The following is a 26,856-nucleotide window of genomic DNA, read 5'->3' as shown; positions in this document are numbered from 1 at the left end:
CATTCTAAAAGGTTTTGTCTTCAATATTCCAATCCATTTATTCATGAAAAAGAGTTAACTGTTCTATGAGTTTTATTAGATTTCTTGGGTAAAATCAACGTTCTTAAAAGGGAACGATGTCTTTTGCAATAGTTCTATTTGACATAATGCATGTTCACTTATTATAGTTACCTTATAGGGTATGCTAGGGAGCACCGGTCGTTTCACACATTTGGTAGTCTAAACCGTTTTTCAATTATAGTGTAACTTTTACGTGATGTGATCGGTGTGAAACTAGATACCTTATCATTGTGGCCTAATTAGGGTTTTCATGTATTGTGTATGGTTATTAGGATGTTTTATAGAGTAGTAAGGTAAGGAGCATTAATCACCCTACACCTTTTATAGTGTAAACGTTTTTCAATTATAGATTAATCTTTACATGGGGTTGTTTAATGTGAAACTAGGTACTTTATTATTACGTCTTAATGAAAGTGTTTTCATGTCGAGGTCGTCGTAATGGTTGACGCCCATTACGTGCTCATATAATGCATGTTAGGAAGATCCATATAGACTTTAAGCATTTCATTGGTTGAGGATTAGATGCGATCATTACCCTAAGTTCCTTTTACGTTAGTTTCCATTTTCTTTGTTTTCATCATTTGATTCGTTGTAGCTTAAATTCTACAACTTTAATTTGTTTTTACTTTTGTTTTATTGTTAAGTTAAGTTAAATACGTTCCCTTAAATATCCCATTACTCAAATCAACCTCCTAATCCTTGTGGTTCGATAACCCTTCCTATAGTATAATTGATTCGTACTATTGTGAAGTAGTAAAACATATAGATTTAAAATCCACATAGTCGAGTTGGCTACCAAGGGTTGAAATTAAAGTTAATTGAAAAATGCATACACTAAATTGGGAGTTTTTTAAGTTTAAGAGGTAATTGTAAATGTGGCAAGAGTTTAGGAGTGAAGTGAATTTTTATTTTTATTTTATTGGTGCTCTTTTTACAGCCCTTCTCCATTCTTGTCCATAGCACACACTTATCTTGCATACACATTGTACACACACTCATAATGGGTGTGAGACCCATGCACAATGTGTGTACAAGGTGTGTGTACAAATATCATTAATTTTCTACCTACTCTTTTTCCTAAGTCATTCCAGATAACTCCCCCGTTTACCCTACTCCACCCTTTTTACCATCATGTACTTGTCCTTTGTAACCTCTCCTCACTCCATTAGGTCTTTGAACATCACGTACTGGTTTAGTGGCTCTAAGCCAAGGATGGAGAGCACGACGGATGGACAAACAACAGCTTCAGTTGCGAGGATAATTCACAGCATTGCTAGAATAAGCGGTTTTGGGAAATAGGTAACGCTTTCTAACATGGGCTTGTCTTGATTTTGTTTGGTTTACAACATTTTTTATCTGTTTGTGATTGATCAATTTTACAAAGTTTCGTGGAAATTGTTCATGATTGATCAATCACACCTCCAAACTCGTTACAAAAATTTTCTTGTGTTTGTTACGCCACTCGAAGTAAAACACCAAATAATTATTGTGCATGCAGGCTAGTATTTAGACCAGATTTTGACTAAAAATGAATTATGAGAATGAATGTGCCTTGAGGGTGGTTTCGGCCATCCCATTTTTCCCAAAGGGGTAGCTAGAGCCACACTCTATTTTCTTTTTTCTTTTCAATGTTTTAATATTTTTAGTTTTTTAATGGGGCATAGTACGTGTGTCAGTTTTTTAAAGGTGCTGACGTGCACTTTTGTCAATTTTTAGACAGAAGTTGGATAGATGTACCATCTTTGTTTTTAGCCATAAACATAGTACGCCAAAAATAAAGTTGTTAAACCTATTGCAGCACAAGATAAGGAGAAGATAAAGATCCTCAACCAACCGAGATACTCTTAACAAGAAGTTTGAATCTACCGTGATACTCAGCCGTTGATGATACACAGGAATTGGATTTGAAGAATGCTCGGAAGCCTTGTAAGATTTGTGTCTTCCTAATTAAGGAAGAAAAAGATTCGTGGTGCCTATTTGCGAATCTATAGTTTGAAAAGATTGGACAGACAAAGATGGGGGACTTGGATGACGAGATAAAGACTTTGGTGGAGGTGGATGAATCGATAGCTTCTAACTAGTATATATGTGCCCTTACTTTTGCTGACTAATGTGCTTTATGATATTTCGGTCTGTTAGGTTTTACATTGGATATTGGTATGTTAATAATTGTCATTTTTTAAATGGTTATCTAAATTGTTTTATCATGTTATATTTTTTTTTTTAAAAGAATGTAAGATGTTTATCATGACAACACAACAATAATTAGTAATTTACTTTGATCAGATTTACTGTGGTTGTTGGGTATAACACCCCAATTTTTTTTTTTTTTTTTTCTATATTTTTGGGCTTAAAAGAATATATATATATATATATATATATATATATATATATATATATATATATATATATATATATATATGTTTAAAAAAAAAAAAAAAATCATCAGTCCTCTTGAACGGCGTCGTTTAATTAAAGAGGTATTTTTTTTCCTCTCGCACGACGTCTTCCACCTTTCCCATCTTTAAAACAGAAACCATGGACACCTTGCAAAACCTTCAGCCACTTCTTGCCATGTTTCAGTCCAATGAAACCCACGTTGAGCCCATGCATCAACCCGTTAGCCACGATAGCTCCACTCTTCTTCTATTTAACCACTGTCCTCGCCATGCATCAAGGCATCGGCAGGAATTCAGCTTCTTAGTCATTTTCAGAACTTAACCCAGCAGGTATTCAATCTTCTTTGTTTCTTTTGTAAAGCTTTTGTGAATAATTTATGGTGGTTCGTAGTACTGTAATTCTGAGAAAAACCTCTGGATTAAATCTATAGTTGAGTTTGAAACTTTGATTTCTGTTAATGGGTTGCGATTATTTGGCTCCTGAGCACTATGATTTATTTTCTTTTTCTTCCTTTCTTTTCTTTGGTTGGACGCCCCCCCCCCCCCCCCCCCCCCCCCTTAGTATTTCTTTTCCTTCCCCTGCTTCTTTCTTCTTTCTTCTCTCTTCTTTTTCTTTTCTTGTTTCTGAGAGAGAGATGGGGTGAGGGGAGGATTTGAGAAATAGAGTAAGGAAGGGGGGGAGACCGGCCGAAGAAGGGGTGTGGGGAGGGGAGAAGACCCAGCCGGTGGGCTAGCCACCGGACTGGGCTGACGGTACCGCCGGGCCAGCAGGCCGCGGCCCCGCGCCGGCGACGCCACCGGAGGGCTTTTCCGGCAATTTTTGGCTCCCTGTGTGTAAATTTCTGGGTTTTCTTGATTTTCAGAATATGGGTTGAATGGGTCTTGAGAAATTTTTGATCTTGTTTCTATTTGGGTTCCTTGATTTCTTTTCCTGTTGAGCCCAACTGAGAGGAAGAGATGAGGGAAATGCGATTGATCGAGACAGGGCAACCATGAATGCGATCGATCGACTTTATAATCGATCGATCGATCGAATTTGGATATTTTTGGAACAATCTGGAACAATGTTGACATGTCCCTTTTCCTTGATATTTTAAATATCTTAGATATTTGTTAGATATTTTCTAGATATTTTTTAGATATTTTTTTAGATATTTTCAGATATTTCCAAAATATCTTAGATATTTTCAAATATCTCTTATCTTATCCTATCCTATCCTATCTTATCTTATCTTATCCTATCTTATCTTATCTCTTCTTTAGATTTTATTTTGTAAATCTCCTCCTCTATATATATGAGGCATGGGTGAGAGTAATAGGCATGCATCATTTGGGAGTTCGATTGTCTTAGGTGTATCTTAGTTAATTTTAATGTTTTTCATTTCCTTTTGTAATCCGAATTCCATACTTTAAATATATTGTTTTTAGTTCATTTTAATCTTGTTTCTTTACTGTTTTTATGCTTAAATTAGATTCAATTATGTCTAGCTAATTTAGTTCTTAGGGTTTGATCAAAATCCAATCCAAAAACCATGAAGTGTTCTTGAGGTTCTTAGGATTTTCTTTAGATGTTTGATGATTGTGTAAGGCTAGAGGATCTCAAAACCCATGCTAAAAGGTTTTGTTTTCAAGATTCCAATCTAATTATTCATGAAAAAGAATTAAACTTGTCTGTAATTTTTCTTAGATTTTTCTTGAGTAAAACCAACGTTCTTGGAAACAAGAACGATGTCTTTTGCAATGATGCTATTTGACATGATGTGTGATTTCTCATTAGAGTCACCTTATAGGGTTTGCTAGGGAACACCAATCATTTCACACCTTTGGTAGTCTAAAATGTTTTTCAATTGTAGTTTAAACTTTATGTGAAATGGTTTGGTGTGAAACTAGATATCTTATCATTGTGGCCTAATTAGGGTTTTCATGTATTGTGTATACTTATTAGGATGTGTTCTAGAGTAGTAAGCTAGGGAGCATTAATCACTCCACACTTTTCGTAGTGTAAACGTTTTTCAATTATAGACTAATCTTTACGTGGAATAGACTAATGTAAAACTAGGTGCTTTATAACTACGTCTTAACGAAAGTGTTTTCACGTCGAGGTCGTCGTAATGGTTGATGCCCATTACGCGCTCATATCATGCATGTTAGGAAGAACCATATAGACTTTAAGCATTTCATTGATTGAGGATTGGATAAGATCAACATCCTAAGTTTTCTTTAAGTTGTTTTCAATTTCCGCTTTCATTCCTTCACTTTATTGTTGTAGCTTCAATTCTACAACCCTTGCATTTATTTTTATCTTTAAGTTAAGTTAAATACGCTCTTTAATATTCCGTTACGCAAAACAACCAATAATTTATGTGGTTCGATCACCCTTATTATAGTACAATCGATACGTACTATTGCGAGTGATAAACTTCTAAATTTAAAATCTACGTAGCCGCTTGGCGCGCTACCATAAAGCATATTAACAAGACTCTTAGAGAAGCAAAAGGACCAGAAAAGTGAGGAGGTGTTTGGAAAATATTATTCTTAATCAACTAAATAGACTAATTAACTAACAAGTACTATATCAAATAGAGCATTTGCTTTTAAGTTGGAGATTGTTATCATCTGAGCAAATGAGGAACTTGATTATATTCTGCCATTGTTGGCTTCTAAAATGTTGAATGAAGCCATAATTAATTACCGTTCAAATGCTTCTTGCAAAGTTGACTTTGGTGCATGCAAACCATGTATATGATGATTCCATATATACCTGATGTGGCAACTGCTAAAAGTTGAATATACTAATTTTTTTAGTTTTAGTTTTTTAATTCTTCTTCCAAGGAGTACTATAAATATTATGCAATGTTAATACCTCAAAATAGATAAGAGGAAATATGGCTACTAGCAACAAAGTTGGTGCAATATATCTTCTTATTTTGTATAGTAAGCTCCTACTCCTATTCAATTTATGTGATCTCGATTTATCTTTTCTTTTGTTAGTTTAGCTTGTACTTTTTTCTCTGTTGATTTTTTTGTTTGATAATCTAGTGTCCATAGATGCATAACAATGACAAGATGTATCTCATTCCACGAAGTGCAAACTTTTGGATGCAAAAAATTCTAAGAAAATGTTTGACGTACAATAGTTTTTGTACAACTTTTCACAAACTGATGTGATAGTCTGCGTGGTACTATCACGTCAATCATAATCAAATTTAATTGTTCAGTGGCTGACGTGATCATAAGTGTCACATGGACTTATAAACTGACCTTTTTAAATGTTGAGTTGTATTTATGATTTTGATGAGCAGGTGCAATTCTACTGAGCATGAATCCCACAACTGTGAGGGCAATAGTTTGCCCTTATGGATGCATAGCAAATGCAGGGCATATGACTTGCCCATCTTTGGGCAGTAAGCAACTCAATCCATCTTGCAATTGTTGTACGCTCCAAAAGGCTGCACCATTTACCATGCTTTTGGAACTCCAATTTGTACTGCCACACCATTGGGCTTGAATAGTTAAAGGGATCGATGGGCATGATCCGATGTTAAACATGTTTGCTGAAAGTCATGTTTGGTTTGCAACATAATTAAAGTGGTCTGTGTTGTTACATAGAGACAATGAATTGTACTGTCTATTATCCTGTTGTATTTGTATTGCCTATATTGCACTTTTACTTCTACACTACTATCATTTCATTTCCTGTATGAACCGACCCTTATTGGTTTGGTATCTTGTTCTATAAAGTTTTAGCTTTTGTGGTTTATCTGCCACGTTAATTCAATGGGTTTTCTTTTCTTGTTATTTCTTTTTTCTTTTTTAATTTTTTTTTTGTCTGAATTTCTTTGACATTTCTCTAGTTTGTTGGACACGTACTTTAGCAAACACTCTTTGGCTCAAGATTGTTTAAACATATTTTGTTAAATCACCAACAAGTGAGGTTCAATATGTAAAATATTTAGTTGAAATGTATAATGAATTGTGGAGTTCGAGTTCGAACTCAGAAGTTCTACTCTAATACTATGTTAAATCATTAATAGACTTAAAAGCTTAAACTAATAAAAAATAATGAATTTAATTGTTTAAGAAATATTTTAACATACTTTCCAACAAAGGTCGTCTAGCAATATGAAATATGACACCTATTAGACACTTGACCATGAAATAATATGAAACTTGTTAGAACTTAGAAGTCCAACAGGTTGGAGAAAATTTCATTCCCTATCCCAGATTACCAAGTTTATAAGTGTTGCAAATTCTTTGTCATATATATGATTTCATAGAATACTCATTGTTAACGAGTATAGCAAAGGAAATAAAACCAAGAGGGCTAGTGAAAAAGGCTGCTATATACAATGGCAGATTTTTGGGTCACATGGGGCAAGATTAAAGAATATAATTAAACAAAAATTGATTAAAACTATTAAAAAACATAATTAACGAAATAAATAAACAATTCGACCTCTACAAACTTGGTATGGGCCGCTAGACATAAAGAAATTCTTTGAGAGAATGACGGGCTATTTATTTACAATAATTTTCAATTATTGAGCATGAAAATGAATTCAACTACTAAAGTTATATTTTTACCGTTAGGATCTTTTTTTTTTTTTTCTTTTTTTTTGTCTTAGACAATATTGTTTTAATTTTTTAATGATATATATATATATATATATATATATATATATTAATTTATACGATTTATGTTGGTCACTTGTGGGTTAAACGGGTTGATCTAAAATTAACTAGTTTATTAATCGTGTCTAAACAAGTCGACTCGATTTGACTCAATTTTAATTTTACTAAATTTTAACATGCTAATTCCCCCCCCCCCCCCCCCCCCCCCCCTTGCCTTAAAAGTTAAAATCATATGTATCTGATGACACTGGTTTTTTTCTTACGTTTTTTTTTTTTTTTTTTTTTTCTTATAAAAAGTAGTAAAGTCAGTTCGTCACAGTTCCACAGTTTTGCTCTCTCGATCTCGACGGTTCGTCGAGGTGAAGTTGTTCTCTTTATTTGCTTTGCTTTCTTTCTCGTCTTGAAAAATCTTCCAACTTCTTACCCTTCACACGTCTATATATTATTCTCTCTTTTCTTTTTTGTCCAATATATATTGTTCTCTCTTGTAAAATCATGAATCAACAAATATGAAAGTTTGCAATTTTCTTTAATGCAGACATCAGACAAGAACATAAAACAGAGGTCATACTTGGAGCAGAAGGCCTTGCTTGAGTTATAGATTTCCTGTTATGTTATCAAAGCCCACAAAAGGAAGAATCTTTCTGATTTCTTTGTTGATTAAAAATATGGATGCTGTAATTCTGCAAAGAAAGAGGAAGATGGAGTTTGTAAAGAAAGAAGACATTCTTTATTGTAATGGACACGTGTCGGCTTCCTATAAGATATGATGTGGCTGACTAACGGAATCTGTTAACCGAGTGGATGAAAAATTGGTCCAGGGAGTGATTCGTAATTATTGTTTCTCATGATGACCTTTCATGAACTTTTTGAATCACAGGGAGTGAAAAATAATTATGGTCAATTCTAAAGACCAACGGTGCAATTATCCATTTTACATACAATAGCTAATGGTTCAGTAGCCGTATCTCTGTTTTTCTCACCATCTGAATATGTTGCATCTGTTTGTTTCTTATATTCACAAAGATATTGAAACACGGGAAATTTGAATTCTAAGTCGCCATGGCTTTATAATTATGCAAATTTACTAAGTTTTATGGAACAATTTCATTAAAGGTGAGACCTTTCAGAATAATAAGTACTCGTTGATCGATAAGGATATTAAGGACGGCCACTCCCAAAGGTCAAAACTTTTTTTTTTTTTTTCTTTTTTCTAAAGACCATTGGGATAGCTGAACCATCTCATGCCAATCAACGGGGTGGCTCAGCCATGTTTTTTTTTTTAAAAAAATTTAAAGGTTTTTAGTAATTGTTTTTAAAAGTTTTTTTAATTTTTTTTATATTGTGTCACGTGTCAATCAATGAAGGTTGACACGTAGCAGTTTGTTAAAATTTGGATGAAAAAATAGATGGAGGTACCAAGTCAATCTTTTCCCAAAACCCAAGTACCATCTGTGGAGTGAAATTAAATCACATGTACCAAATATGTCTTTAACCCTAAAAATTAAAATAAAAAATTAATAAAAAAAACTTTTTTAAAAATAAAAAATAAAGAAGTTTTAAAAAACTATTAATAGAAAACTAAAAGGTTAAATAAATTAAAAACTTAAAAAATTTAAATTTTTTAATTAAAAGAAAACAAATTAATTAAATTTTTTTAGTAAGAGTAACGCATGTCATCATTGTATTGGTATTAACGTTAACACCAATAGAATCCGTTAAGTATTTTGACGGAATTTGGCTACAATGATTAGATTGTTATTTTTTGTCAACTTTGAAGACCTTTGAATTATTTTTTATTTCTCAGTGAGTGATAATAGCTTAAAAGTGCATATTTTTTCTATTAAAATAAACATTATCATACTATATTTTATTTTAATTCCTACATTTTAGATTCAATCAAGGAAAAGTGTTGAATTATTAATCTTAAGCATAACAAATATTCTAATGCAAAAAATTGCTTTGTTTGAATTTTTTCATAATCATCCATTTTATTTGTTGTACTTCATAGTTTAATAATTGAATGTCAGGGGTAATTTTAATTTGAAAGAAGTTTCATGAGAATAAATTTATTTTGATTTGTTATTATTTTCGTTTATATCAAATGCTTATTCTATTTGATTTGATATGATCCAAATTAATAATAGATGCTTATTTTATTGTGTCATGTTATCAAAGTCAAATTCTAATTAACCCACATCAAATTTTTATTTTTTTTTAAGAGTCCTTTATTGCTGTATTTTCCAATTAGGAGAATTGAAATTCTACCTAATTGAGTTATCAAACTAATCATTATATGTCTCATGAATGCGTAAAATGATACTAGGTGGATCCTTAAAACCCTAGTATTTCCATTAATTTCTTCCAAAGTCAATGTATTTATTTTAGTTTTGTAGTTTACTTTTTAATTCAAATTCTATTCAATTGCTCCACTTTCTAGTGGAAACCAAAGTCAATTTCTTTTTTTTTTTTTTTGCATAATAATAAAAATTATTCTCTCGTGTTTGATCATTCTTTGTAGATCGACTTTGTACTTACTGAGAATCATTACTTGCGAAAGCCTACACTTGGGTTTTCACCCTATTTGGTACAAGTTTTTGGTGCCACTGCCGAGAAATTGCATTTAAGACACTAAGTTTAATTATTATTATTTAAAAAAAAATTGACTTTTTTTTTTCTTGACAGGTACCAAATCTCAAATCATTACAACTGAGAATTTCAAGGGAGTGTTAATTTCTAGAAAATTGCGAAACCATCATAAACTCTTTAGGTAATATTGTTCTACATTGTAGCGTATAGATTTTATTTTATTTTTAATTTTTAATTTTTTGTATCGGCATTTGGCAACATGATTATATGGAAATGCTATCTAAGGTAGAATCCTATATTTTTCCTATAGAGTTGTATAATTCTGTGTCAGAATTTCTTAACGACTCTATAAGTATGGCTGATGATGCAGAGAGTACCCATGGGAATGAATTCAAAAACCAAGTTGACCAATCTGTCAAAAGCCTTAGAGACTATTTGCAACCCACTAGGACAAGTACCCCTTCCTGCGTGGCGATCCCCTCCAATACATGAAATTTTGACATTAAACCTAGGGTAGTCCAATTGCTGCCTAAGTTTTGTGGGCTTGATTATGAAAACCCGTACATGCATCTCAAGGAATTTGATTTGGTTTGTGCTATGCACCTTAGTAACCTTGATGATGTTGTTAAGCTTATATTGTTCCCATTTTCTTTGACTGAGAAAGCCAAATCTTGGCTACACTCCCTAAGGCCTAGAACAATAAGGACATGGCAAGAGATGACCAGAGAATTTATGGAAAAGTTTTTCCTAACTCATAAAACCAATACATTGAGAAGGAGCATCATGAACTTTGCCATAAAAGTTTCCAATGCTGGGAAAGGTTTAAGAACTGTTACTCTCATGCTCACATCATGGGTATGAAACATGGTGGGTGATAAGTTTTTTTTATGATAGTTTTGTCTTCCAATATGAGACAATTTGTTGAAATGATGTGTAATGGTGAATTTATGAATAAAGCACTTGATGAGGCTTGAGATTATTTTGATCTTTTGGCCGAAAATGCCCCAAGTCTGGGACACTACAGAGAGGATTGATAAGGCAAAACCTGAACCTAATTCTAGGGGAGGTTTATATCACATTAAAGCAAATGAGGATATAAGTGCTCGTCTGGCTAAACTGAGTGGGAAAGTAGAGGTCATAGAGCTGAGCAAAGTGGGTGTGGCTAAGATTCCCACACAAATTGAGAGTAGTTGCGAGATTTGTGAGGCTAATGCGCATTTGACCAAAGATTGTCCCACAATCCTTGCTTTCAAAGAGGTATTGCATGAACAGGCCAATGCATATCAAAGACTATTTAGTTCACCCTATTCTGAAACGTATAATCCTAATTGGTGAAAGCACCCCAATTTTAGTTTGAGAAATGGTCAATCTGGAAATGAACCTCAAGGATTTTCTTCTCATGCTCCTTATGTGCCACCACATAAGAAGACCTTGGAAGAAACATTGCAAACCTTCCTCTACAAAGCCAAACTTAGATCAACTAAAATACCATGCAAAATATTCAAGAGTTGAAAAACTCAGTTGATAGAATTGAGTCTCAGTTGAAGGTGAGAGAGAAAGGAAAGTTTCCAACTCAACCTGAACCTAACCAAAGGACTCGAGCTGTGGTAAATGAAGTCAGAAATACTCAAATGGAGCATGCTAAGTTTGTCACTATCCTTAGGAGTGGAAAGGTGGTTAACAAAGAAATTCCAACAAAGGTTTCACAACCTAAGAAAAATTTAGAAACCAAGGATAATGACAAGCCTAGTGAGGTTGAGGATGTTGAGGAAAGAATGTATAAGCCTGTTGCCCCATTTTCCCAAAGGTTGTTTGCACCTAAAAAGGGGACAACAAACCAAGATATTTTTTGAAAGTGTTCAAACAGGTAAAGATAAATATCCCTTTGTTAGATGCCATCAAACAAATTCCATCATATGCAATTTTTTTGAAAGATCTTTGCACTGTAAAGCGAAAGCTTTTTGTGCACAAGAATGCATTTTTAACAGAGTAGGTAAGTGTTATAATTCAGCAGAAAATCCCTTTGAAGCATAAAGATCCTGGATCACCCACTATCCCATGCATAATTGGTGATTCTAAGATTGATAAAGCATTGGTTGATTAAGGAGTTGTTGTAAATCTTCTACCTTACTCAATTTATGAGTAGTTGAGTCTTGGGGAGTTAAAATCCACCAAAGTTGTTCTTCAACTTGCCGACTGATCTATTATTATACCGAGAGGGATAGTAGATGATGTTTTAGTACAAGTGGATAAATTTTACTTTCCTGTGGATTTCATTGTTTTAGATACAAAGCCTGTTACACATTCTAGCACTGATGTTCCTATCATTTTGGAACGACCATTTTTAGCTACTTCTAATGCTTTGATCAATTGCAGGATGAAATCATGAAGCTCATTTGGAAATATGACCGTTGAGTTGAACATCTTCAACAATTGTAAGCAACCTGTCATTGATGATGAGGAGGAAATTTATAAGGTAGACATGATCCAAACTTTGGTGGAAGATAAATTTGCTCACTCTATGTTTTCTGATCCTATAGAGGCATGTTTACTAAATCCCAATAGTGATGATATAGAATTGGTCCAATTGGACATAACTCATGCTATTATGGATGCTAATCCGGTGATGGACACTAATGGATGGAACCCATGTATTGAGGACTTGTATACATCCATTATAACTCATCCATCTAGTATCAAAGCACAAACAATTGAAAACCCAAAAAATTGTAATGTTTTTAAAGAAAAATATTTGAAACCATTTTATGAAGATTTTGAGCCTATAGATGAGTCTAGTGATTTGGAGGATCCTACTTATCAAGACCTGCTAAACACATGAACTCAGTTTGTCGGTGTAATCGTAGTGTTTGCGTCGTAGTTTAGGTTGTCCTTTTTTCTTTCTTTCTTTCTAATTTTTGCAAGTAATAAGTTTAGTTTGTTTTCATCACTTTAAGGTGCACTTCTTAATCCATACTTATTTGCTTGTTACATTAGGGACGATGTAAGTTTTAGGTTGGGGGGAGGAGTTTGATGTTTGATGTATGTTGTTGCATGTTTTCATGTTATTTATCTTTAAAAAAAAAAACCGTATTGCTTTGTGTATTTTTAATTTGAAAAAAAAATAATAGTTTTGTGCTTTGTGGTATTCTGTGTGTTTTCTTTTTAGTCTCAATTTTGTACAAAAAAAAAATTAAAAATTAAAAAAATTAAAAAATAAAAAATCTTGTTTCCTTAGCATGAGTTTTTGTTTTAGTTCATTATGCTACTCCTATTAAAGAATTTTATTGCTTTCATGCTTAATTCATTGCACATGCACATAGCCACATAAACATGTCTCTTTGTTAAGGATAGAAGTGACTTAGAAAATCTTAAGGATAAAAATGTGGAGATTTTTAACCCTTGTGAGCTTTGAGCCAATAATTTTATAGAGGGTAAATTTTCATAGTATCATATTTCTTTTCGAAGCGCAAACATTATTTTGTTGTTAGTCTCATTGTTTTTCTCTTGGCTGAATGCTAAAAATTGTTGTTTTTATGCCACACTTGAATTTGAGAAGTCATGAATATTGAAGAATTATGCAAATCTTTGAGAGCTGAAATTATACAATTTTGAGCCTGCAATTTCTTTTCATAATATTTTGTCACCAGTTACCTTGTTGAGCCTTATGATTAGTCTTTCTTTCATAAACCCTTTTCCAAAGTGTTTTAAGAATGAGGTCAATTAACTTATCCCAATGAGGTGGCATGTGATTCAAAAAATAAAAAATGTGTTTCAAAAAATAAAAATAAGAAGAAGAAGAAGAAATTGGGGTTGATGTTCAAGGGTAGACGGTATATTTTGGAAAGGAAATAGTGCTTATTTGAGGAAGAGTAGAAAAAGAAATTAATTGAAATGTCAAAAGATGATGAAGTTCCAATTATTTTTTAAAACATTTCTCACTTTTACCATTACCTTTTTGTTAGTTATTTCCCTTCTCTTAACCCTACATTATGTCCCAATAAAAGTCCTTATTTGATCTTAAGGAATGTATGGTTGATAGATTTTCATGACTAATCAATGAGTGTGATGTAAATTATTTTCGGCATCCTTTCATGAGACTACTTGTTCTTTCTTGATTAAGCGGTTTTCATATGATCCATATGTAAGTTGTTTGATTTTTGCTAACATTATTCCACTCACATATACTTGGAGAGTGTTGTACCTATTTTAGAGTGATTTTAATTGTTGAGTATTAACACCGGTAAGGCTTGAATCAAAACACACACACACACACACACACACACACACACATATATATATAGAAATTCAAGGTCATGCAAATATGAAATTGAGAGTGTGTTTATGGTAGCTGAAAATTCTACTTACATTGAGTTATGGAAGCATCTGAAAATTCTTTGGTTATTGTTAGCATTCTGAACATACTAATTCTTGTTAATTTAAAAAAAAAAAAAAAAAAAAAATCTCTTTTCTTGAGTCTATGTTTATAATTGATTTAAACTTGCTTGAATTGCTAGAGACTAGCAATAAGCTGGTTGAGGGTGTGATAAAAGCTTAAAAATTCATATTTTCTCTATTAAAATAAGCATTATCATACTATGTTTTATTTTAATTCCTACATTTTAGATTCAATTAAGAGAAAGTGTTGAATTATTAATCTTGAACATAAAAAATATTCTAATGCAGAAAATTGCTTTGTTTGAATTTTTTCATAATCATCCAGCCAAGCCTAAGAAAGAAGTGGACAAAAATGAGTCAAGCCAGGCTAAGAAAACCAAGCTAAGCTAATCCAAGCAAATAAATGCAAGACAAAGCAAAAGAAGAAGGAAAGGAAGGAGAAAGAGGCGTGGAGGATCAAGGAAATAAGGAAGAAATTCGTGAGGCCCATGTAGAAGAAAACAAAACATGAAAAAAAGAAATAAAAGAAGTGAAGCCTAACCTTGCATATGTGGTGTACCTAGAAATAAAAGAAGTACTAAAGTTTTTCTTGACCCTATATAAAAGGGCTGCAAAGGAAAGAAAAAAGATAGGAGCCACTGCAGAGAGAAAAAATAAAGAGAGGAGAAGAAGGAAGAACATAGGGCTTTTGTACAGGGGATTTGTCCCTAATATTCAAGTTCTTTCTTTTTCATGTATTTTCATTTATACTTCGTTATGTATTTTAATACCATGAGTGGTTAAATCTCTAGCTAGGGCTAGAGGTGAAGCTTAGTATTCTTCTTATGTATTCATGAGACCATTTTATTTGTTGTTTTTCATGGTTTAATAATTGAATGTCAGAGATAATTTTAATTTAAAAGAAGTTTCATGAGAATAAATTTCTTTTGATTTATGATTATTTTTGTTTATATCAAATGCTTATTCTATTTGATTTGATATGATCTGAATTAATAATAGATGCTTATTTTACTGTGTCATGTTATCAAAATCAAATTCTAATTAACCCACATTCAGTTTATTTTATTTTTAAGAGTGCTTTATTGCTTTATTTTTCGATAAGGAGAATTGAAATTCTATTTAATTGAGTTATCATCATATGTCTCATGAATATGTAAAATAATGCTAGGTGGATCCTTGAAACTTTAGCATTTCCATTAATTTCTTCCAAAACCAATTTATTTATTTTAGTTCCGTAGTTTACTTTTTAATTCAAATTTTATTCCATTACTCCACTTTCTAGTCAAAACCAAAGTCAAATTTCTTCTTCTTATTTTTTATTTTTTTCTGCATAATAATAAAAATTATTCTCTCGTGTTTGATCATTCCCTGTGGATTAACCTCGTACTTACCGAGAATTATTACTTGTGAAAGCCTACACTTGAGTTTGCACCCTTTTTGGTACAACAGTGAGCGATTTTGTAATTTTTCGACAAAAGTGCCCTTTTTGGCATACTTTCGTAGTTTGATGGGTCACATTAGTACATTTGAAAATTCAAGGGGTTAATCTAAAATCGGTTGTTAGATCATGGGACCGGAATCCACCCATTTCCTTTTTCCTTTTTTCTTTTTTCTCTTTTTTTTAGTTATATATATATAATTAAGAGTGACACATGTCGTCGTTTTACTGGCGCTTAATGGAATCTGTCAAATATTTTAACGGAATTTGACTCTAGGAACTAATTTTTTTTTTTGGCATACCTTAGAGACCTCTGAATTCATTTTGATACGAGTGTAAGCGATTTGTAAATTAGGTCAACCACAAGATTGATCTTACATTTTTTTTTTTAATTTTGTTTTAATTTTTAATTATAGAAAACCTAAATGGCAGAAAGTTGCATAATGGCATCCCAAGGCCATTCAAGCCCAGTTGATCCAAAACTATGCCAACTTGGTCCAATATCATTACTCAAAATTTTAATGGGCTAAGAAAAGCAAATATTTCTAATAGGGCCAATTAATTTCATTTTAGGCCCACATCGTCCAATGGACATAAAATCTGTTTATTAAGCTTGTGCGTAATGATATAAGAAAGACTAGAGTTTTCTTGTGTCATCGTAAATGTTATGTAGATTTTAAAATCACCATTTGATTAAAATTCAATAATGATCATCTCAAATTCAATGGTGATTTTAAAAGTCACATAATATTTTGAAGGACACAAGAATGACTCTAGTCCAAGATTCCTTCTTATAGCATTACTCCTAAGCCTATCAATAAACTGGGGTATCACATGTGGAGACTGCTAGGGGCGGAGCCGCAGGGCCGGCTCATATGTATAGGTAAATTAGGCAATCGCCTAAGACCTCCAATTAAATAAGGTCCAAAATAATAATAATATAATTGAATTTCCTTTTATAAAAAAAAAAAAACAATTAAAGCCCCAATTATGATAAGAAAGTTAGTCAATGCTCCTTAATTATGGCCCCAATTATAGTAAAAAATAATACTATGACAAAAAAGTTAGTCAATCATCCTTAAAATAAGGCCCCAATTATGGTAAAAAATAATATTATGAAAAAAAAAGTTAGTCAGTGCTCTTTAATTAAGACATCAATTACTGTAAAAAATAAATACAAAAAATTGAATTTCAAGATATTAAGGAGGAAAATAAAGAAAAATGGAATGGAACATTAATTGTTACCTTAAAACAGTTACTAAACTCATAATTTTACATGAACTTAAAACTTAGACTAAGTTGTCCATTAAAATAATTTTTAGAATGAAGTAAATTAAATTCTAGATAAAAAGAATTATATGTAACTCAACACAAAATATGACATCTGTTGAAATTAAATGTCGCCTAACAAAAATAAATTTTACAAGTTGTTCGGAAAAGATTAAATTAAATATAAAAAATGCCCCACCTAAATTTTTCGCCTTAGGCCTCAAAATCTATTGAGCAGGCCCTGGGCGGAGGTTCCCCCCCCCCCCCCCCCCCCCCAAAAAAAAAAATCCCCTTAATTTTTAATTTTTAATTTTTTTTTTAATTTTTTTTTAGTTTTGGCCCCCCAATTATTATTATTATTATTATTATTTTCAATTTAGCCATCCAAATTATAAAAGCTGGCTCCACCCCTAGAGACTGCCCAATATATTTAACGATAATCGCTTTGGTCACCCACATATTTGGCTTCCACTAGATAGATCAAAGGCCATTGTCATGGTCGACAACAAATTTGATGGCCAACGCACACTACAATGTAAATCCAATGGCCACCTCAATGGTACATAGGCTACTATGTAAGTAGAGGTGATAATTTGTGTTTGCGTGTTAAGTTTAGATTCTGGTTGTGTCATGTCATGGGTATAACTGTATGAAGTTATATGGGTCGATCCGATTATAACTAATTTAAATAATCGAGGTGATTCGACTTGGCCCAATCCACATAACCCTTTTAATTAGCAGGTTGTATTGGGTTGACCCAACATGACCCGAAGTATACTTAGGAGTGGGCATTGGTTTGGTAGGCGGTTAAGTCGGTTAATTCGGTCGGTTAACCGACTTTTGTTGGAATACGGTCGGTGAATTTATTTCGGTTAAGCGGTTAATAGGCGGTCAGTTAAGTTGGTAAATCGGTTAATAGGCGGCTGATTAAGTTGGTAAAGCGTTTAATAGGTGGTCGGTTAAATTGGTTAATATTCGGTTAACATGGGTAATGAAACGACGTTGTTTTGATTTTTTTAAAGGAAAAAAAAAAGGATAAAATGTTTCGTTCTTACTAAAACGACGTCGTTTCGTTTTATGTCGGTTCGGTTAATCGGTCAGAATAAAAGGCTATTCGGTTCGGTTACTGCTTAAAAGGCGGTTCGATTACCGAACTGGCTTTCGAAATAAAATTTTATATCAACTACCGAACCGAAAATTAGTCGATGGCGGTTCGATTCGTTAGGTAAGCGGTCGATAGGCGATAGGCGGATAATTTGCCCACCCCTAAGTATACTCCGTTTAATAAATCAAATTTTTAATTATTTAGCACGAAAATACCATGTTATGCAAAGATATTGGCATAATAATTTCTAATTATTGAGCATGAAAATAAATTACACTATCAAAGTTGTATATCTACAATTAGGGGCATTTTTTTGTTTTAAAATTTTGGGTTTTAATTTTTCAGTTGTAAAAATAATAATAAAATATGGGAAAAATTTTAAAAAGCATCCTGAAATAACAACTGATTTTAGAATAGTCCCAAAATTTTTAAATGTACTAATGTGACCCATCAAACTAGCAAAATATGCCAAAAATGCTACTTTTATCGAAATATTCATATAATATCCCTATTATCTTAAAAGATTTTTCTTTTTCATTTTTTTTTTTAAAAAACTAAATTATTATTATTATTATTATTTAAAAAAAAAGATAAATGCAAAATCAATTTATGTGGTTGGCCTAAATTATAAATTGTTCACTGTGGAATAAAAAATAATTCAAAGGTCTTCAAAGTAGACAAAAAATAACAATTTAGTCATTGTAGTCAAATTTCATCAAAATACTCGATAGATTCTGTTAGCGTCAACATCAACACCAATAAAATGATGACATGTGTCACACTACTAAAAAAAAATCAATATATTAAAAATATATATTTATAGAACTAAATTACTCCTACTAGTTAAATTCTATCAAAACACTTTACGGATTTCGTTAGCGTCAATAAAATGACGACATATCTCACTGTTAATAATATATATAAAATATAAAAAACTAAAAAGTTATAGAAATTTAAAACTTAAAAAAAAAAAAAAAAAAAAAAAAAAAAAAAAAAAAAAAGGAAGAAGAAGAAGAAGAAGAAAGGGGTGGCTGTTCAGCCGCCCTTAGCTCGGGGTGGTGGCTCGTAGGCCACCCCCAGCTAAGGGGCAGTTGTTGGGCCACCCATTTTCTTACCTTTTTTTTAATTAAATTTTTTTTAATTTTTTAATTTATTTAACTTTTAAGTTTTATATTAATAGTTTTTTTAAAAAATTATTTATTTTTTTTTATTAATTATTTATTTTAGTTTTTAATAAAATAAGGATATTATAGAAATATTTCAGCAAAAATGATATTTTTGACACACTTTAATAATTTTATGAGTTATATTAATACACTTGAAAATTTAATGGGTCATTCTAAAATCGGCAGCAATGATATATATATATATATATATATATATTTCTTAAAAAAAAATATTTTAATATGCGTTCTGTTTCGTATTTTTTACTAAAAATATTTTAAACGGACACGTCTTAAAAACCGTCCATCGAAAAAGAATCAAAAACAAGACGAGGGTTTGTCAAAAAAAATAAAACACAGACGCGGGTCTTCTTGTCTGATGTTTGCACTTTGCAGTAAACCAAATTCCCAACTTTCATATTTGGTGATTCATCTCTTTTTTTTGATGATTTTTTGTTGATTCATCCTTCTGCATTAGAGTCCTTGATTCATAATATTAGATTTTCAGTGATAAAGTTGGCTGCTTTTGGCTCTGCATTCAGTGAACTGCTATGCTTTGCGGACTGAATCTTATCTTTTTTGCCCTTTGGAGTAACATTGACTGAACCCTAAAGTTTGTAGCCAGAGAGCAGTGGATGATCATGAAGCGGGAACGGGAGGAAATACGGCCTGAGGGCCCCAATAATTGCATCCCCAAGTTTTGTTTTGGATTTTCTGTGCCAGAGGTATCTATCTATTATTTTATATGCTGCACCTGTTTGTTTCTTATAGAGACAGATATTGAAAACTTGAAACATGGGAAATTCGAATTCCAAGTCGCCATAGCTTTTTATAATTATGCAATTTTACTAAATTTTATGGAACAATTTCATGAAAGGTGAGACCTTTCTCTATAATAATAATGTCAGCTAATCGAGAGCTTCATTGCTCTTCATTATCAGATTGACAAGATAATGGAGGACCGGTTGCCAACAAACCAAAAATCCAGACTTAAGTGGCCACAATCTCAGGCCAAGACGTTGCTTGGTGTAAGTTTAAGTTTTAGATATATTTCTATGTAATCCACATTTTATTAAACACTCTAAATTGTTTTTTTTTTTTTGGCTTTATTAACAACAAAGACGTTCCTTTACTTTGGAATCTTGTTTATGTTATTTTGTGTGCACACAGATTGACAATGCCCCAGTGGCCGATCTGACTGGTGGATTGCCGGTGGATATTCTTTCTTCTATAATATCATTAATCTCATTGAGGGAAGCTGCCACTACTAGTATCCTTTCAAAAAGATGGAGATACATTTGGAGGACCTCTTCTAATCTTGACCTAGATGCCAAAAACATGCTTGGATATTTCTTAGACTTGGACCATTTCAAAAGGCAGCCTACTCAGTGGAAACAGAAGCAAAAGGAAAGATTTGTTAGATGGGCCAATCATATTCTAGAACTCTATGTCGGCAAAAACGTAGATTCCTTCAGGGTTGAGTATCCGTTGGGTAGTGATCATGGTTGCGACGTTGATCGATGGATTCAATTTGCAATTGATATGCAAGTTCAAAAGCTTGACATCAACCTGTTAGACGATCATTTGTCACACTTGTGTCATGAGCTCTATAAATTTCCATATTGGCTATTTGTTCAAGCAGGGAAACGGTCAAAGATAAAACATTTGTCTTTGAATTTTTGCAGCCTGAGTATTCCAGAAAATTACAATGGCTTGAACTCCCTTTCATCCCTCTCATTGAAAAAGACAAGTTTAAATCAAGAGGATGTGTATAACATTTTGACTAGTTGCCCCATCTTTAGAATGGTTTAGTATAAGCGAATGTCGTTGTCCATTTCGTTTGAAATTATCTAGTGGATGTCGGTTTCTCAGGCTGAGACACTTGAGGATATTTCGTTGCGACCCTTTAGAAAAAGTTGAAATTCATGATGCCATAAGTATTGCATCAATTGAGTACGACGCAAAGATGTTTGGGCAGGGCTTGTTAAAGAACAGTTCACAACCTGTTAGACTATGTATGACTTTGAATCGTAGAACTTTGAAGTCTGATCCTAGAACTCAAATGACATATGTACTTGGCACACTTGCAAAAGATATTCCTCTAGTTGAGATGTTATTAGTGTCCACTCCATATGTCCAGGTATTGCCACAGCAAAAAATTTAGTTGTAGTTTTTGTCGTCATTGAATATCATGTCTCTAGTTAATCAATTTCTTTCCATTGTCTTTCAGGTTGATATAATACCTAAGCACTTAACCACACTTACTAGACTCAAGCAATTGAAGCTATTAGGCGTAAGATTTAGAAAAATCCTGCTGGACCTGACCTCTGCTTTTTTGGAGGCGGCTCCATCATTGGTTGAACTTGAGATGGATGTAAGTTATCTTCTATATCAAGCACATTTTTATTTGATTGTTGAGCTGCACAGGGCTTGTTGTTCCTTGGAACTTTGTACAATCTCTTTAAACTAAGATTTGTATGATTGTTTACCCTTTTTTTAAGCCATAGCTCCATTTTATGTTTTCAAACAAAATATTAGTTGGAGGAGTCTGTAGACTTGGATAAATATTGGGTGTTTTGTGACCTGATTAATGGAAGTATTGCTTTTATAGGTAACATGGCAGAGATATTTTTCACACTTTTCTTTACACCATTGTTTGAAAGATTTTCTTTTTAAACGCAAATATCACCTATTGTTTCTAAGATGTCAGGAAGGATTTGTCACCGAGATATTTTTATGGTATAATTTCAAATGCATTTTGCATTCAATTTTTTGGAAAGATTCGGGATTGGAGACACTTATCAAAAAAAAGGAAAGATTCGGGATTGGAGAGTGGAAATGATTGCTAGTAATTTAACTAGTGTTTGACAAAATTGAGGTTAAAAAACAAACCTGGTTTACTACTTGCTTTGAGTAATTTTTTTCAGAACGTAGTTATTCACCTATTGTTTTGAATGATATTAACAATAATTTGGAGTGAAAGTATATAGGATGGCTTCTATACTTTATATATTCACATTCACTAGTTTCTTCTAGGCAAGAGATTTTGACAAGAGAGCGGAAAGAGTTGTTAGTGATGTTATTGTTATCTAAGAGTTGAAAAGATATTATGTGAGAGGCATATGCTCTATGCCATTAGTGATTATTAGCCATTGGAAATCAGTCTCACTTGGTTTTAATGTACAATTTTTGTTTTGCTTCTTTCTTGTTTTTAGCTCCATCTTCCCTGCGGCGACCGGCGAGGAAGGCCGGATAAAGCGCCAAAAGATAATAGAAGGAGCAGATTACAGAGAGCACAAAAAGATACCTCCTAAAGAATATTCTCAACATCAGCGTCTCAAGAAAGTGGAGCTACGTGGTTTTTATGCTTGTCCAATTGAATTTGACCTTGCCGTACTTCTGCTAAAAAATGCTATTCTGCTTGAGAAGATGAGAATTGTTCTAGAAATAACACCTTATTTAGGCGACGGTGAATGCTGGGTTATGGGCTTATCCAAAACTAAAATTGAGCGAGAGAAAATTCTCAAAATTCTGGGTCCGGAGGTGCCATCTACGGTTGATTTAGTACTCGTGTGATCTTTCTTGTTATTATTTTTGTGGGGGGAAATTTGCCCTTCCTGTGAAAATTTTCATGGAAGAAAACGATGAATATTTATTGTGCAGTTTACATGATGATTTATTTCTGAATAATGATAAGGATGATTGTATTGTTACTGTTTTGTAGAAATTTTAGAACACCATAGGAGATTTATGCAAGTAAAAACAAGAAACCCTAGTTGTTGAAGCATGCAGCTTAGTTATATCTGGATTCTGGACTATAAGAATGATGAAAGGAAGTTGGACTCATTCATTTCTTCACAATCTAAATGCAGGTAATCTCCTCCACTTCAAATTCATTTCTTCTTCACAATAATACAGATTAATATTGCATTGCTCAATAGATATAATTACCTTGATTATATATCCCCACCAGCTCAGCTCACTTGATTTATAATAAAACATTTTGAGTGGAATATATAAAAATAATAAAAATTATTTTTATGCGAGCATGCTAAAAGTTATAATTTCTCATGTGAATCTCAGCTGATCCATTTATTTAGGTTAGCTAAGTAAGTTGGGTGTCAGGCTTGTCACGCATGCATCAATTGTTCAAATAATTTTATTTTTATTTTTTTATTTTTATTTATTTTTATTTATTTTATTTTTACTTATCAAAAAAAAAAATTGTTCAAATAATTTACAAATTAAGCTACATGCCAAAGCTCTATCAATACTAATTACAAAAGTTACATAAGCAGATATCAAACATGGCAACATATGCAAATTTTGGTACAGGCCGTCAAGCACATAAAGAATTTTTTTGAGAGAATGAGAGGCTATTTCTTTACAATAATTATCAGTTATTAAGCATGAAAATGAATTACACTACCAAATTATATCTTTATAATTAGGAACTTTTTTTTTTAGTCTTAGACTCGAGTGTTTTAAATTTTTAACTGTAATATATATATATATATATAATTTATAGATTTATGCGGGTCACCTTTGGATTAAGCAGGTTGATCCAAAATTAACCAATTCATTTATCGTGTCTAAACGGATTGACTTGATTTGACCTGAATTCTATTTTACTAAACTTTAATATAAAATTTTTTGTTTTGAATTTGTGTTAAAACTTTAATCTACTTATATTTAATATATAAAAAAATATATAGTGACCCATAAAACATATATGCACATTTAATTCTCAGACAATAGAGGTTAGCATATCTTATCGAAACCTAATTATAGGTAATCTGTAACATATGAGTACCCTAGCCTATATTTATGCACTTTAGAAATTTTATTTTTACTACCCTTATATAATATTAGTTAATATAAAAAAACAAAAAAAAAAATCAAAACCATGCCGTTTTATGTAGGTTTTCCATAAAATGAAAATATCAAAATAGGTTTCATCACATTTGAAATCAACTTCACTCATTCTCTTTTTCATATCAAGTCGTCACCAACTTCCTCTCTCTCTCTCTCTCTCTCTCTCTCTCTCTCTCTCTCTCTCTCCACTCTGTGCCTCATTGCCTTTGTGGGTCTCCCGCGTCTATGACAAACCAGCAAACGTGCTACGATGGGCTCGAGGATTCCAAGAGCAAAATTGTCTGAACCGCTGAATTTTTTGAGAAGAAATACAAGTGAGATTGGATGGAAATAGAGTTTTTGGTTGTTTGAGATCCCGATGGTGCTAGGCCAACAATTGTTGATCGTAACTACTTGTATAAGCCTAACCTTGGCTGCCAGTCTTGGGAAGGCTTTCTTCACATGCCTTTTAAGACTTTGTTACACGTGTATTGGTGTATAGCTCACAAAACCTCCGGATCATTAAGGAGGCAGATTTTGTAGTGGTTGTTTGTTGCAAAAGTTCTTTCCTTCTTGTATTAGATTTTATATAGATGTAATGGTATATTTATAAGGTAATGTTAGAAATTATATTTTTTGAGTAATGTTAGTTGGTAGACTGTTATATGGCTGCCATACAATTTGATAATATAGCATTGAAAATTAAGCCATTGGATCATCACTTACAAATAATAATAATAATAATAATAATAAAAATAAAAGGGTAATTTTCATATCACATCATCTCAATGGTTGCGACATTGTTCGATTGATTCAATTTGCAATTGATATGCAAGTTCAAAGGCTTAACATCAACTTGTTAGACAATCATTTGTTAGACTTGCATCAAGAGCTCTATAAATTTCCATATTGGCTATTTGCTCAAGCAGGGAACAGTCAAAGATAAAACATTTGTCTTTGAATTTTTACGGCCCGAGTATTTCAGCAAATTTCAATGGCTTGAACTCCCTTTCATCCCTCTCATTGAAAATCAAGTTTAAATCAATACAATATTCATGTAAAATATATCAATTTCAAGTGAAATGAAGACAATTTGTACCCATAAAATCACCAATTTCAGTTACATAAGTGACATAAGTTTCAACAAATTGAAAATTAAAATCAATCTTGATAGAATTGAAAAATAAAGAGAAAATAAATAATAAATAAAAAATCGATGAAAAAAAAGATAATAAGACAAATAAAGCATATTAACAAAACACTTAGAGAAGCAAAAGGACCAAAAAAGTGATAAGGTGTTTGGAAATTATTATTATTAATCAACTAAATAGACTAATTAACTAACAAGTACTATATGATATCAAATAGAGCATCTGCTTTTAAGTTTGAGATTATTATCATCTGAGCAAATGAGGAACTTGATTATATTCCGCCATTGATGGCTTCTAAAATGTTGAAGGAAGCCATAATTAATTACCTTTCAAATGCCTCTTGCAAAGTTGACTTTGGTGCATGCAAACCATATATATGATGAATATTCCATATATACCTGATGCTGCAACTGCTAAGAGTTGGATATACCAACTTTTTTAGTTTTTATTTTTTAAATTTTTCTTTCAAGAAGTACTATAAATATTATGCAACGTTAACACCTCAAAATAGATAGAGGAAATATGGCTGCAGACAACATAGTTGGTGCATTATCTTCTCATTTTGTGTAGTAAGCTCCTACTCCTATATATTCAATTTCTGTGATCTTAATTTATCTTTTCTTTTGTTAGTTTAGCTTGTACTTTTTTCTCAGTTAATTTTTTTTTTTTTTTTTGTTTGATAATCTAGTTCCATAGATGATAGAACAATGACAAGATGTATCTCATTCCACAAAGTGCAAACCTTTGCATGTAAAAAATTCAAAGAAAATGTTTGACATCCTCTAGTTTTTATTACAACTTCTTAGAAACTAATGTAGTAATCCGCGCGGCACTCTCATGTCAGCCATAATCAAATTTAATCATTTGGTGGCCGACGTAATCATAAGCTTCACATGAACTTACAAATTTACTTTTCTCAAATGTTGTATTGTGTCGATGATTTTGATGAGCAGGTATAATTCTACTAAGTGTGAATCCAGCAACTGTGAGGACAATGGTATGCCCTAATGTATGCATGGACTATGCAGGGTATATGACCTGCCCATCTTCAAGTAGTAAGCAACTCAATCCGCCTTACAATTGTTGATATGCTTCAAAGGGCTGCACCATTTACCATGCTTATGGAACTCCAATCTATACTGCCACTGGGGCTTGAATAGTTGAAGGGATCGGTGGACATGGTCCGATGTTAAACATGTTTGCTGAAAGTCATGTTTGGTTTGCAACATAAAGCTATCTGTGTTGTTAGAGAGACACAAAGATCATTGTACTGCCGTATTATCTTTTTGTATTTGTATTCCCTATATGAACCAACCCTTTAGCGGTTTGTATCTAGCTTGTTCAATAAAGTTTTAGCCTTTTGTGCTTTATGTGTGCACTCAAGTTAATTCAATGTTTTTCTTTTGTTTTTTTGTTTTGTTTTGTTTTGTTTTGTTTTGTTTTTTTTCTGAATTGTTTTGTTGTCTCAATTTCTCTAACATTTTCTCTAAAACTTGGCTCAAGATTGTTTGAGCACATTCGTTTAAGGTGAGGCCTAGCATGAAAATTTTTTTATTTTTTATTTTTAATGAATAAGTAAATCAATTTCATTCAAACTAAACCAAAATACAAACTTAGACAAGGGACAAGGATACAAAAAAAACCCTATAAAACACAAAACCCCAAAACAAAAACCGAAAAGTACATCAGCACATTAAAATTTAAATTCCAGTTTTGACAAAGATCGAAGTTCTCCCTCCACCTATTAAAACTAAAATATCCGTAGGTTTTTATTTTTTTATTGTTTTTATTGTTTTATTTA

At 32.3% G+C, this 26,856-nt stretch overlaps 1 long non-coding RNA gene and 1 pseudogene across 1 annotated transcript; both read left to right on the top strand.

Annotated features, from left to right (window-relative positions):
- Positions 1-19,392: 19,392 nt before the first annotated feature.
- LOC133869165 (F-box/FBD/LRR-repeat protein At1g51370-like) lies at positions 19,393-22,626 on the top strand (annotated as a pseudogene).
- A 2,722-nt stretch (positions 22,627-25,348) lies between these two features.
- On the top strand, positions 25,349-26,433 carry LOC133867743 (uncharacterized). Its single transcript, XR_009900158.1, has 2 exons — positions 25,349-25,624; positions 26,009-26,433. It is a non-coding gene; the product is annotated as an uncharacterized LOC133867743 (long non-coding RNA).
- The last annotated feature ends 423 nt before the right edge of the window (positions 26,434-26,856 follow it).

This window comes from Alnus glutinosa, chromosome 5, assembly GCF_958979055.1.
Source record: "Alnus glutinosa chromosome 5, dhAlnGlut1.1, whole genome shotgun sequence".
NCBI lineage: Eukaryota > Viridiplantae > Streptophyta > Magnoliopsida > Fagales > Betulaceae > Alnus > Alnus glutinosa.
This window is presented reverse-complemented; position numbering and strand designations above follow the sequence as displayed.